Source organism: Pundamilia nyererei, unplaced genomic scaffold, assembly GCF_000239375.1.
Source record: "Pundamilia nyererei isolate P.nyererei 1_Seehausen unplaced genomic scaffold, PunNye1.0 scaffold00242, whole genome shotgun sequence".
NCBI lineage: Eukaryota > Metazoa > Chordata > Actinopteri > Cichliformes > Cichlidae > Pundamilia > Pundamilia nyererei.
The window spans coordinates 607,517-618,808 of NW_005187643.1; positions in this window are offsets into that span (position 1 = coordinate 607,517).

An 11,292-nucleotide genomic window follows, 5' to 3' on the forward strand; every position below is an offset into this window, starting at 1 on the left:
ACTTTGGCACAACCATAAACAGACTCTCCCTCTCATCAACATCATCATCGAGTTCCAAGAGCCGCCATACAAGCCTTAATGATTTGTAGCTCTTTGTTTCTTCATAAAAGTTTTCGCGAGCAGACAGACTTTAACGTCACCGGGGAGGGGACGGGGTGTTTATTTAGTTCATTATCAATGACCGATAACATTACCAAGCTGACATTTCTAACTCTAAAAGTCTCTGTCAGTGCCTAGACTAGAGGAGTCACTGAGGATTTGCTTCATTAAAAACATAATTTAGAGGGAATAGAGACTCATTCCCACCCACACTCCCAAGTGGCAGATTGTAGTGATAACAGGACAAGATAAAGCAAGACTAAACAATGACTAGACAGAAATTATTGTTATATATTACACCTCCACACATAGGTTTTTGCATAAAATCATCTGTGCAGAAAAGCAACAAAGCTTAAAATCATTCAGTAATGTTTGTTTTAGAAAAGATGGCAAAAGACGGGATGTAAACAATCCTGATGTCACGCTAATCTCAGAGTTATCACAAAGTGGAAGTTGAGATAGTACAGCCATGTCTCCAATTCCTCAGGCTTCATCTTGCAAGGTACAGTTCCAGGAATCCACGGATAAGGAAGACAACATCCCAAAATGAACAGCAAGCAACGGGAAAGCCACTTTTTCACTGGAGAAATGACGACTTCAAAAGGGGTGAAGAAACAAGCGGTTGCTTGTGCAGTAGTGGTCTACTGTACACAAAGCAGTCCAGTTGCTCAAGATTACATCTTCACTTCAGAAGGAAGACCGAAAACTCTATGGGGCTTTAAACGTGGGTTAAAGTTCAAATCATGATGCAGTTCCTCTCAAATTTTAACATTGAAGGGGATGAAAAACATGACCGATCACATCAGATAAATATATTTATAAGCAAATGCTGTTAAAAGGCCAAATTATTCATGCTTTGTTTTGCTGATGGTTTCTAATTTTTGCTCAGCCCTGCAACATTTTAATGGAGACATGAGAGTAAGCCGGTTTTTCCGTTATATAAGATCTTACAGAGTATGTAAAGTGCTTGAGTGCTGTAAAGAGCACTATAGAAGCCAAGTAAAATGTATTACTCTTGCCGTTCTTTTCCTTTATGCCGTGGATTTGATTCAAGCCTCGATTAAGTTGATCTGAAGATGTTTCTACTAAGCACCTCCCCGCCATTACCAGCTTTTATGATGAGCATTGATTCTGAGGCATGGTGCTTCCTCTCTGCTTACTGTAACAGTTTCAAAGGACGGTTAACGGCTTACAGTATCTGCACTCCACCAATACCGCACTCTGCCGCCCATAATTACCAATCTTTCAAGTAAGCAGATCTGCACTGTGCCTCATAATCAGTTCTGCACTGTAAAGATCCACGATAATATAAACTTGTGGCTGGCGATGCGACGGAGAAATTGCACAGGAGCCGGGGTATTGATTTCATTCATCTCCGCTGGTGCTGGGACTTGTAAACAGGTGTCTGCTGATTCTGTTATGGCGTTGTAGCACGCTTTGCAGGTAATGCACTGGAAGAATAACGTGAGGAGACACATCAAGGTGACCTTCCCTTTCAGCAGTTACCACAGAGGTGCATCTTAACTGCCTCGCTGTCCCCGCGGCCAGCTGTGCAGCGCTGGTTGCAGTGGCCAGGTGTGAATGAATGTGAAGTGGCTGTGTGAGTGTGAACCAGACCGTGGCTGATAGAAAACATGTGCACCTCAAAAAACTTTCCCTGGTGAGTAGCATGGTAAAGGAGCATTTTAAACATCAATAGATCACTGTCAGGGTAATTACAAACACTTGGTGTAATTACCATTAGCACATGAGACCACAGAGGAGACAACTGTCTGCAACTCACACGTGCAGAGGTGTTGATGATGCTGGTCTTTTTAAAAAAGCTGCAGAGGGTTCACAACTGATATTTAGATATAATTGCAGCTAATTTTCATAACCAATTCATGTATCTATTTTTTTTTTCCATTTACTGGTATTTGAAAAAAGGGGGTGAAAAAAGGGCCATAACAATTTCCCAGAGTAATAAATTTCTATTTTTTGTCCAAAACCCAGCCCCGTTTAATTCATGAGAAATAAAAGCTTGAAACTCTGAAACCGCAGTATAGAAGTAGCAAATGTCATGCACCTGCTAAGTGTGTAGTTGATCAAAAGGAAGCAAATCATCTAATTGTCTCAGAGCTGGTTCTTGAAAGCAGACAAGCAGAATAAATGTGTTTTTGCTCATATCAGGAAGAATATACGACGTTTATGATCCTTTCACTTTAAAAACAAACGTGACTCCCTGTGAAAACAGGAATGCTCATCAGTCTGCCAGTCTTGTCCATTTAATTACATCTGAATGTTTATTAAACTTGCATGACAACTGAAATTAATGATGTCATGTTACCAGCCTGAAATATTTATGCACTTTATCTTTAATCATTATTTAATTGATCTTCTCTATTAGTTGTAATTTATGCACATATGCTCCATCGTGCTGCTATTCATCTTGTTATCTTGTTGTGATGCTGGCTGCAGATATCCAGAGATGTCCTTTTAGTACCCGACTCGTGTATTCTTCTCTCTGCCCTCGGTGTTTCCTCATATTCATATAAATAAGTTCTACACTGCAGCAGTTGAGAACGATAGCAGACCGCAGGCACACAAGCATGTACAGTAGTATATAAGCCAGTATCCATAATTAATATTCCCTGAAGAAAGTAGTGCAGCAGCACTCTTCATATTCAAGTCGAGACGTGATAAAGACAAGTGTGGAGAAAGTGCGAGAAAACAAAAGCACTGATTACACTTTCCCTGTCAACAACTGTGAAACACAAACAGGTCTTATATTTTAATTATCTTTCATTTGATACCGCAGCATCTCAAGCAGAGGCCGGTCTAATTAAAAAAGAATTTTTATCCAAGTTTATGGGGTTTTTTTCTTAAACACACTCAGCAATAGGTTTACAGCCTGTCATAATAAGACCAAATAAAATGCGAGTGTGAATAAAAAATCTGATCCAGATATCATGAGCGGACACAGAGCAGTGTGCAGCAGGTTGTTATAGTACAGTAATTATGCAGACACTATAAAAGCAGAAGACTGGTGCAATATGTGATGGTGCATCTTCTGTGCTAAATGGGTTAAAAGTCACATTTTGTTGATATGAAAACTTATATTAACCTTATATTTCAATAATATGAAAGGTTACTTACATAAAAACATAGAATTTTCAGGGACATCATTTGGTGCATTCATGCCTGCACATCAATACACCAGAAATGCTATTCAAAAACATCATGTCTTAGAAAGAGATTGTGAATCTATGTGCTTCTTTACTTTTTATAAACAATATATATTCCACTTTTATTTATTGCCCTTCAGTAGATGCTTTGACAATTAGGATTTTGTAGCAAATATTTTAAAATCAGGCAGTGGTCTTACCATTTTACATGCAAATGGACCATTTAGACCATTTATAAATGCAAATGGTCTAAAAGAAAGTGTGTTCAGTGTCTTGAGAATAAAATGAAACCATATTTTGAAACACTGAAAGGACTACAGTCATTTAAAATGCCATAACACGTGCTATATCATATCTATTCCTCTTCCTGTCACTTTAATGTTACTAGTCTAGTCTATTTTTCATCTTTTTGTACTCTTTATTAGCATTCAGCAAAAGAAGTGTTGGGAAACAATATAATATTATAAAACAGAGACTAAATAAATAGGATTTATCTGATGTCTGCAGCAACTGAGGACTCTGCCGACAAAAACAGATGAGAACGTTTAGCACGTATACTTGATGATTCAGAGCCTGTGCTCTAGGTAAAGTGAGCAGATGTGTATCTTTTTTGATGGGAATACAAATTATGCGCAAAGCATTAAGTGCCATGTTTTTTCTGTTTCAGCATTTATAATGACTTGAAACTTGGCAAACACATGCTTGTTTTGGTATAATATAATTTAATAATCACCACTTCTTCCCATTAAAAGCCAACATTAAATACACGTGGAGACTGAGCTCATGCTTGTATTAAGGTGTCCCCGGGGAACCTGTGATGTGAAAAGCAATGACCCAAGTTAAAAAGACAAGAAATTTATACTTTAGAGGCCCAAGGAGATCACAGTGAGCCAGAATGGAGAAAAAATTTCACAAGTTTAAGCATCAATACATCCACTCATGGTTTTCAGCAGTCTTTTGAGATGAAAGCGTTATTGGGAAGAAAAATATGTTGAAGTAATACTCCCTCTTTTGAGGCAAACAGTGGTTCCCTGTGGATTTGAAAGGTGCCTTTAAAAGGTTCTAGCTTTCTCCTTCGCTGGAGGAGGTGGCTACGGTCATCTTGTATTCATAGTGGGTACAATGAATTCCAACGGGGCCCCGGGTTCACCGCAAAAAAGCATCAAAATAGAACAGAAACTTCTGGAAAAATGTGACTTTTTTATTAGTACTTTTTGCGCTTATAGATCAGAGTGACTCCCTGGTTCATTTTTGGAATAAAGACCTTTGGCAAATGCTACTAACCTGTATTTGGCTGTCATGAAAAATCTCTCCCTGGAAGCAAAACGCGGGACTCTACCCTTTAGAAAATCCTGCATATTTTCCTTCGTACTACTTTACATCCCCTTAAATTAACTTTTCTTTCCCAGTACACAATTTCTCTTTTCTGTACATGCATTTTGCATTACCTCACATTAAGCTTTATTCTCCCTCATTCATATGAATAATTGGTGTGTTGGACTTGTTCGGTTAAATCAGATACTACAGTCAGGATGGATAATGTGGAAGCACACGCTGCACTGCTGCTGTTCTGCCTGGCTCTAATGGCTGAGGTTGTAATATGGTGATTGCTTGGACATTGGCTGCATTTGTGGTTGAATCCCGGGTGCTATTAGTATGTCTGTGCAGTATCGAACATTAGCAAGGCGGCAACACTAAGCCACCCAGGATTTGAATCTGCGGTGCTTTTAATCAGATGTGTTACCAGCACACTGCAGGAGTCAGGAGAGTACAGCAATAAATTTACAAGTAACTCAATACAACATTCAGTCCACACAGCCAAGTTAATCTACTGCACACATACACATACTACGTGCATGCAGTTAGCCATTTGGCACATCTAAGCTAATGTATCATAGCCATAATCATAACAACCAAAACAAAACCAATGCTACAGCCATATCATCAGCTGCAGCACGTCGACCCATGGATATAGTTATAATCACAGCTACCGCCTGTCTCGATCAGCCTCGGGAGCAGCTGATGCAGGAGCCGGATGAACTAGCTCCTCTAGTAATCTTTGTAACTGCTGCAGCACAGACTTGTGTATGAGCAGCCACAGCTGAGGCTAGAGCCTGACAGCCAGCATTAAGGCTATAAAACAGCTGATAATGCAACACTCTTTGTAGAAGATTGTGTTACAGTCGTTCTTCCTGCATTCATAAACAACTCAGGCTGTCAACACATAATGTCTCTAGTCCTGTCGGTGGATGTAAGATGACTTCTTCAAGCATAATATTCAGGAGAAAAACTGTATCATATCAAGGGCAATACAATGGTTATCTCCAAAATGTACAAAATGCACCAGTGAATGCAGAAAGCTTTCCCAATCAATGGAACGAGTAGGAGCTGGGGAGCTAACAAAAAAGCCATTCAAACAAGTATCCGTTTCCAATAAAGTCTCGCCTTGTTTTCAGTTTCAAGAGGTTCTGTGCATGCATTCAATAACAATGTAATTAACTGCTGTTTCTGGACTGTGCCTGTAATGCAGCTACATCACAGAGTTACTCAAATGACCAGGTTTCAAACATATTAAAAGGATAATTAGACCACAGACAAAATGCATTTGACAGGGAGCAGAAATGCTGGCAGCAGCATAAGTGCCACCAATTAACAAGCACTTTCCCCATGTTTCACAGTTCTCACTCTCCATCTCACCTCAAGAAGCACACTTTTTCCTTATGACTTTATCACACACCTTATGATCAGAGCTAACAGTAAGTCGATTTATAGCTACTGTGAATCCAACTTAACATGAATCTTTTCTGGATCGCACCTACAGAAGTGAAATGACCTATCAAAAAGTGCTATACCACCATGTTCCACACAATAATGAAATCTCATCTGACTCTAACAAATCAGTTAATAAGGAGAAGCTACATAGTATTAGAGTATGACTTTATAGTAAAGGAAGTTTTACTAACTTCACAAGATGAACGCTTGAATTTCACTCAAATAAAAGGAAATATGATTGTCTGTGAAAGGCTCAGTCCTCAAATCTCCTACTTTCCTCTCTGCACACTAACATTGACACCTGCAGTCATCGGTGCAACTAACTCCTGAAGTTGTCAGATGGTGCCAGTTCATCGGGTTCCTCTTAGATAGGAATGAATCTGCCTACAGGAGGCAAACTGACAGTCTGGTGACCTTGTGTATGGACTTATGCCTGAAGCTCACTCCAGTGGAGATAACTGTAGACTTCAAGATGAAACCCTCCCCACAAGATCCCAGGTACCTGCATGACTGCCGAGTTGAATCTATGAAGTCTTCGCGCCGTCTCCCAAACAACAACATCAACTCCCTCATCAAAAAAAGCACAGCAGAGGATGTGCTTCCTGCAGCAGCTGAAGAAATTCAACCTGCTGAAGTTAATGATGGTACATTTCTACTCCTCCATCACTGTATCTATCCTCACCTCCTCCATCACAATCTAATCTGCTGTCACCGCTGCCTATACCACCACCAACACCTCACGCCCCCACCTGCGTGTCAGTAATATAAGGTATTGGATACATGCAGGTGGAATAGCAGCTAACTGTGGTTCTATTCTATGCATAATGACTGTAATGAGCAAATATTTAAACAATTTTAGCATCACAACAAGTTCAACTGTGACTCCCTAAATGGCGACTTGAAGGTGTCTTGATGCATGCTCAATCACCCAGATAAGAAAATCCCAGGAAGTTGATTCTATTCATCTGGATGTAGAAATTTCAGAGGAAGAAACCTTTTCTCACTCATCCAAGTGACTTCTTCGGACTCAGCTGCCTGCAGGTTTTCCTAACCTTGTTTATAAGCTTGAATTGGGTTTCTATGGACTACTTCCCACTTATTTAACAACTGAATATGGGCTAAATATTTATAACTCACCAAGTTGGATTTTGCTTGCTCGAAGTCTAGATGGATGTCTCTGAATGACAAGAGTGTTGACACAGGGAGGTGTAACCAGCAGCTGTCTGTAAAACCAAATGTCCATTAATTCACCAAATTGGACCTCTTGACTGTGTCTGTAACTTCTGAAGCGTTTTTAAGGGAATTATCTGACCAATAATCCAGAATACTGTGTGATGCAGCCCACTTGGTGCTCGTTGCATCAGTACAGATTATGGATTCATGCTGCTAACCAAGCTTAAGAAGTCTGCTAGCAGATAACTTAGCACCAGATTTGTTGATTACTGTAACTTCCCAAAAACAACATGGTGGTAACCAAAATGCTAACGCTGAGGCTTCAGTGTCACCACAACTAACATCATTATTTTAATCATTTTAATCATCATATGATTAGATTATTTACATTATTTCCTATTATTTTATCTTTAATAACAAAACTTTGACGAACAGATGCATGTATTCATCCTCCTGTCACGTCTCTCTATTTAAAAAGCATTTTGTTTCTTGTAGTTATTTGCAGGCTGCTTCAACTTGGATTAAAGATTTGGCGTCTCATCCCACAGACTATAATGAAGGAAAGCAAGTTCAGTAATTCATGTGATCGGATTTCATTATCACATAATGATTTGTTATCATCCTTGGAACTGACGTGGGAGTAACAGCTGAACATATTTGTCTTCTATTGACACTGCGCGCACGCACACACACACACACACACACACACACACGCACACACACGCACGAACTGACAAAAAAAAGAAGAGGAGATGAAGAGAAAATGAGCTCTTGATTGTCAGCACACTTTCATGTATACTTGGAAACACAAGCAAACTCTTCCACACTGCTATATACAAAGCCACTGAGAGGTAAAAATAGCCTTTGTAACAATATTAGAGCACATGGCCAATTAACTGGTTTTGTGTTTAGAGGCTTGCAGCACTCCTGAGGCTACACAATCCACCAGTGAGAATACGGAGCTAAAACAGACATCTGCTTTTGTTTTAAATGCTGAAAGGAGATAAAGGAGAAATTTCTTCTCAGATACTAAAAACTCTTATGTAGAGAATAATCAATCTGGAACACCGCACTGCAGTCCGGGAGATTTTTAGTGTTGTAATGTTTTTTTTCTCTTTTCGGTCTATCTGCTCGCCAACAGCCTGCCTAATTCACTGCTGCTTGTACCTACATTTGCCCAGAAAGCCATCTGACAACGCCCTGAGGACAGACAAGAACCTTTTTTATTTAGCTATGGATTTTTCTTGTTCACAAAGAGAGCAATAAAGGTAGCCTGAGAAAACAGAAGTCTTTTTCTAATACCTTCACCTATGGTCTTTGTGCATCACTTTTCATGAGATTACTTACATGTTTCTCATATGTGAAAAAACAAAGTCTAAAAGCACATTTTTCCTGCTTTTACTTCCTGCTTTTGCTACCATGGCTCCAGTTTTTAAATGCAATGACCTGCTCTGCTGTAGACACGTCGCTTAAATCTCTAAAGAAAAGCAGAAAAAGAAAAGATCCTTTGTCTGAATGATAACAAGGCAAACAGTAAAACCTTTCACTGAGAGGAAATTTAGAAGAAAAGGTGTAGGATTGGAGAGCTTTTTAGACCTATTTATTATAGTGAACTCATTAGTGGTCTTTTCTGTAAAAGAAGCCAGGACATGCTGTGAAGAGAGAGCTTTATGAATGTGAAGCCATGGGAACAGTGACCCATCGCTGAGGACGCCTGTCTGCATCTAAAATATCACGTGTACCAAGAAAAGTGAGCACTGGTGAGGCACTAAAGAGGTTTAACCTGCTGTGCTTGTTCTTTAAAGAAGTGCGACCTTTAAATGGAGAATCACCTATTATTTTTTCACAAGAAAGAATCTTGATCGATCAATGAATTTGTGAAGGAAAGGTGTAATAAAAAACTACCTGTTTTTGAGAAACCTCTGTTGCAGTTGGAAGCAAAAAGGAAAACATGCAGTTTCCAATCAGGACTGTTGGAAGCTGAAAGAAATGGACCATCCATCCAGGGGAACCCATCCCAGCTGCCATGGATCGGGAAGCAGGATACATCCTGGATAGATCAGCTTTCTTTCAAAGGGTTAATACACAGAGACAAACATTTATACTCACAATCACATACAGTTAATTTAGAATTGGCAGCTAATCTAACATCCATGTCTCTGGACTATGAGAGGAATCCAGAAAGCCATCTGACAACCCCCTGAGGGGAGAGGACCCAATCAAAGGGAACCCTGAAATCTCCCAGGACTTTCTTCCTGTAAGGCAACAGTGCGCTCCACCATGCCACCGCTTTTCAGGGAATTCAAATCGAATCTCTTTTTTTACCTGTTCTCTCAAGAGAAATGCACCATTATTTTTCTTGGGTCTGTCTAATTCAGGCTGCAGCGTCCCTGCTCAGGGTTAATGTGGTGGTTTGTTCCCTGTTCACTCTTAGGATTTTGTGTTTTTACACTTCAAAGCTGCTTGCGTTTAACACTTGAACTTGTTTGATTGGATTTATTTGCATGGGGACAAAGAATTTAATGTTTCTCATAATTCTATTATAGTCTATGCCAAGAAGATGTTATTGTCCAAAACAAAGCCTTCAGTGCGGCCAACCTTAAGAAGACCGGAGTAAAAATTCATCAGGTTCTGTGTGCATTCATCCTCCTCAGGTGCTTGTTCCAGCTCTAGCACAGACCTACATAAAAGCATAAAGAGGAACATTAATTATTTTATGTAAATCTGTACCTCAGAAAAGCTCCCTATTTAAAGTGTACATGTGACACATGAACTGTTACAAAGCTTCATGCCAGTTTTAATATCCATGCGGGGCAGCGCTCTGATTAATTAGAAATTCAAAAACTGTCATTTTATAGGCGGCATTTAAAAGCACGCATAGAGCGCCTGTATTTCTGAGGCTCTGTCATATTTGCATGAGAAAACAATTTTGAATTGTTCGGCCGCTCCACGGGAGTTTGTAGCTGTAAATAAACATTTGGTTAACATAAACAAGGTGCAGGGTTTTGACAAGCTACAACTCCAATCAAGTGCAATTTAAACAATCTAAATCTGAGTGGTGACCAACAATTGTGTGATTACAGTTAGTCATGAGTGACTTTACAAGAAAAACAAAGCTAATTGTAAATGTGTTTACACTGCCTGGGGTGCATCTATTTAGATCAGAGGTCTCGAACTCCAGTCCTCGAGGGCCGGTGCCCCGCAACTTTTCCATGTCTCCCTGATGCAACACACCTGGATATAATTAGTAGGTCATTACCACGACTGCATGCTGAAGTGGCAACCCCTAACCCTACTCAAGTGAGTTTAAGTAAAGTAATGTGCTTCTAAAAGTACTTTTATTGCACCATGTTCATTCACTCATGAGCTGCTATAACATGAATCAAAACTCAGTCACGTTCTATAGTCTTGCTAACGACCTACTAATTTTGTTCAGGTATGTTGCAACAGGGACACATGGAAAAGTTGCAGGACACCGGCCCTTGAGGACTGGAGTTTGAGACCCCTGATTTAGATGTTAGTGCTTTGCTTTATTTTCACCACATCATTACTAACTGTCACTATCCTGGGTCGTGTGACCCAGTTTTGAGTTGTCTTATATTTTGATGGTTTATGGTTTATGTTTAAGTTCAGCTCATTCTATTTTGCCATGCTGCAGTGTTAGTTCATTGTTTTTTGGATCCCTTTTGTGTCATTGCCCCCTGTGCTTAAGTCTCCCTCGCCCTTCATGTGTTTGTGATGTCTCCAGTTCCCTTTTTCCTCCGTGTGTATTTTTAGTGTGCGTGCTCCTCGTCAGTTTGTTATGTTAAGTCCGCGTGTCCTAGTCTGTCATGTGTTCCGTGTCTGCATGAACTACGTCGTCAATCATGTGTTGTCATGTCTGCATCCCATTATGTTTCCTGTTTTACTTTGAAGAGGTCTGGTGTTCCATGTTCAGTGTTTAGTTTCACTTCCTCTGTGCTGTCATTATGTTCCTTTGTGTCAGCTGTGTTCCTCATGTGTTTCCACTTCCCTCATTGCCGTTCTGTGTATTTAAGTCCTCTGTCTTCCTTTCTGCAGTGTCAGGTCGTCTGTTTCCAGGATT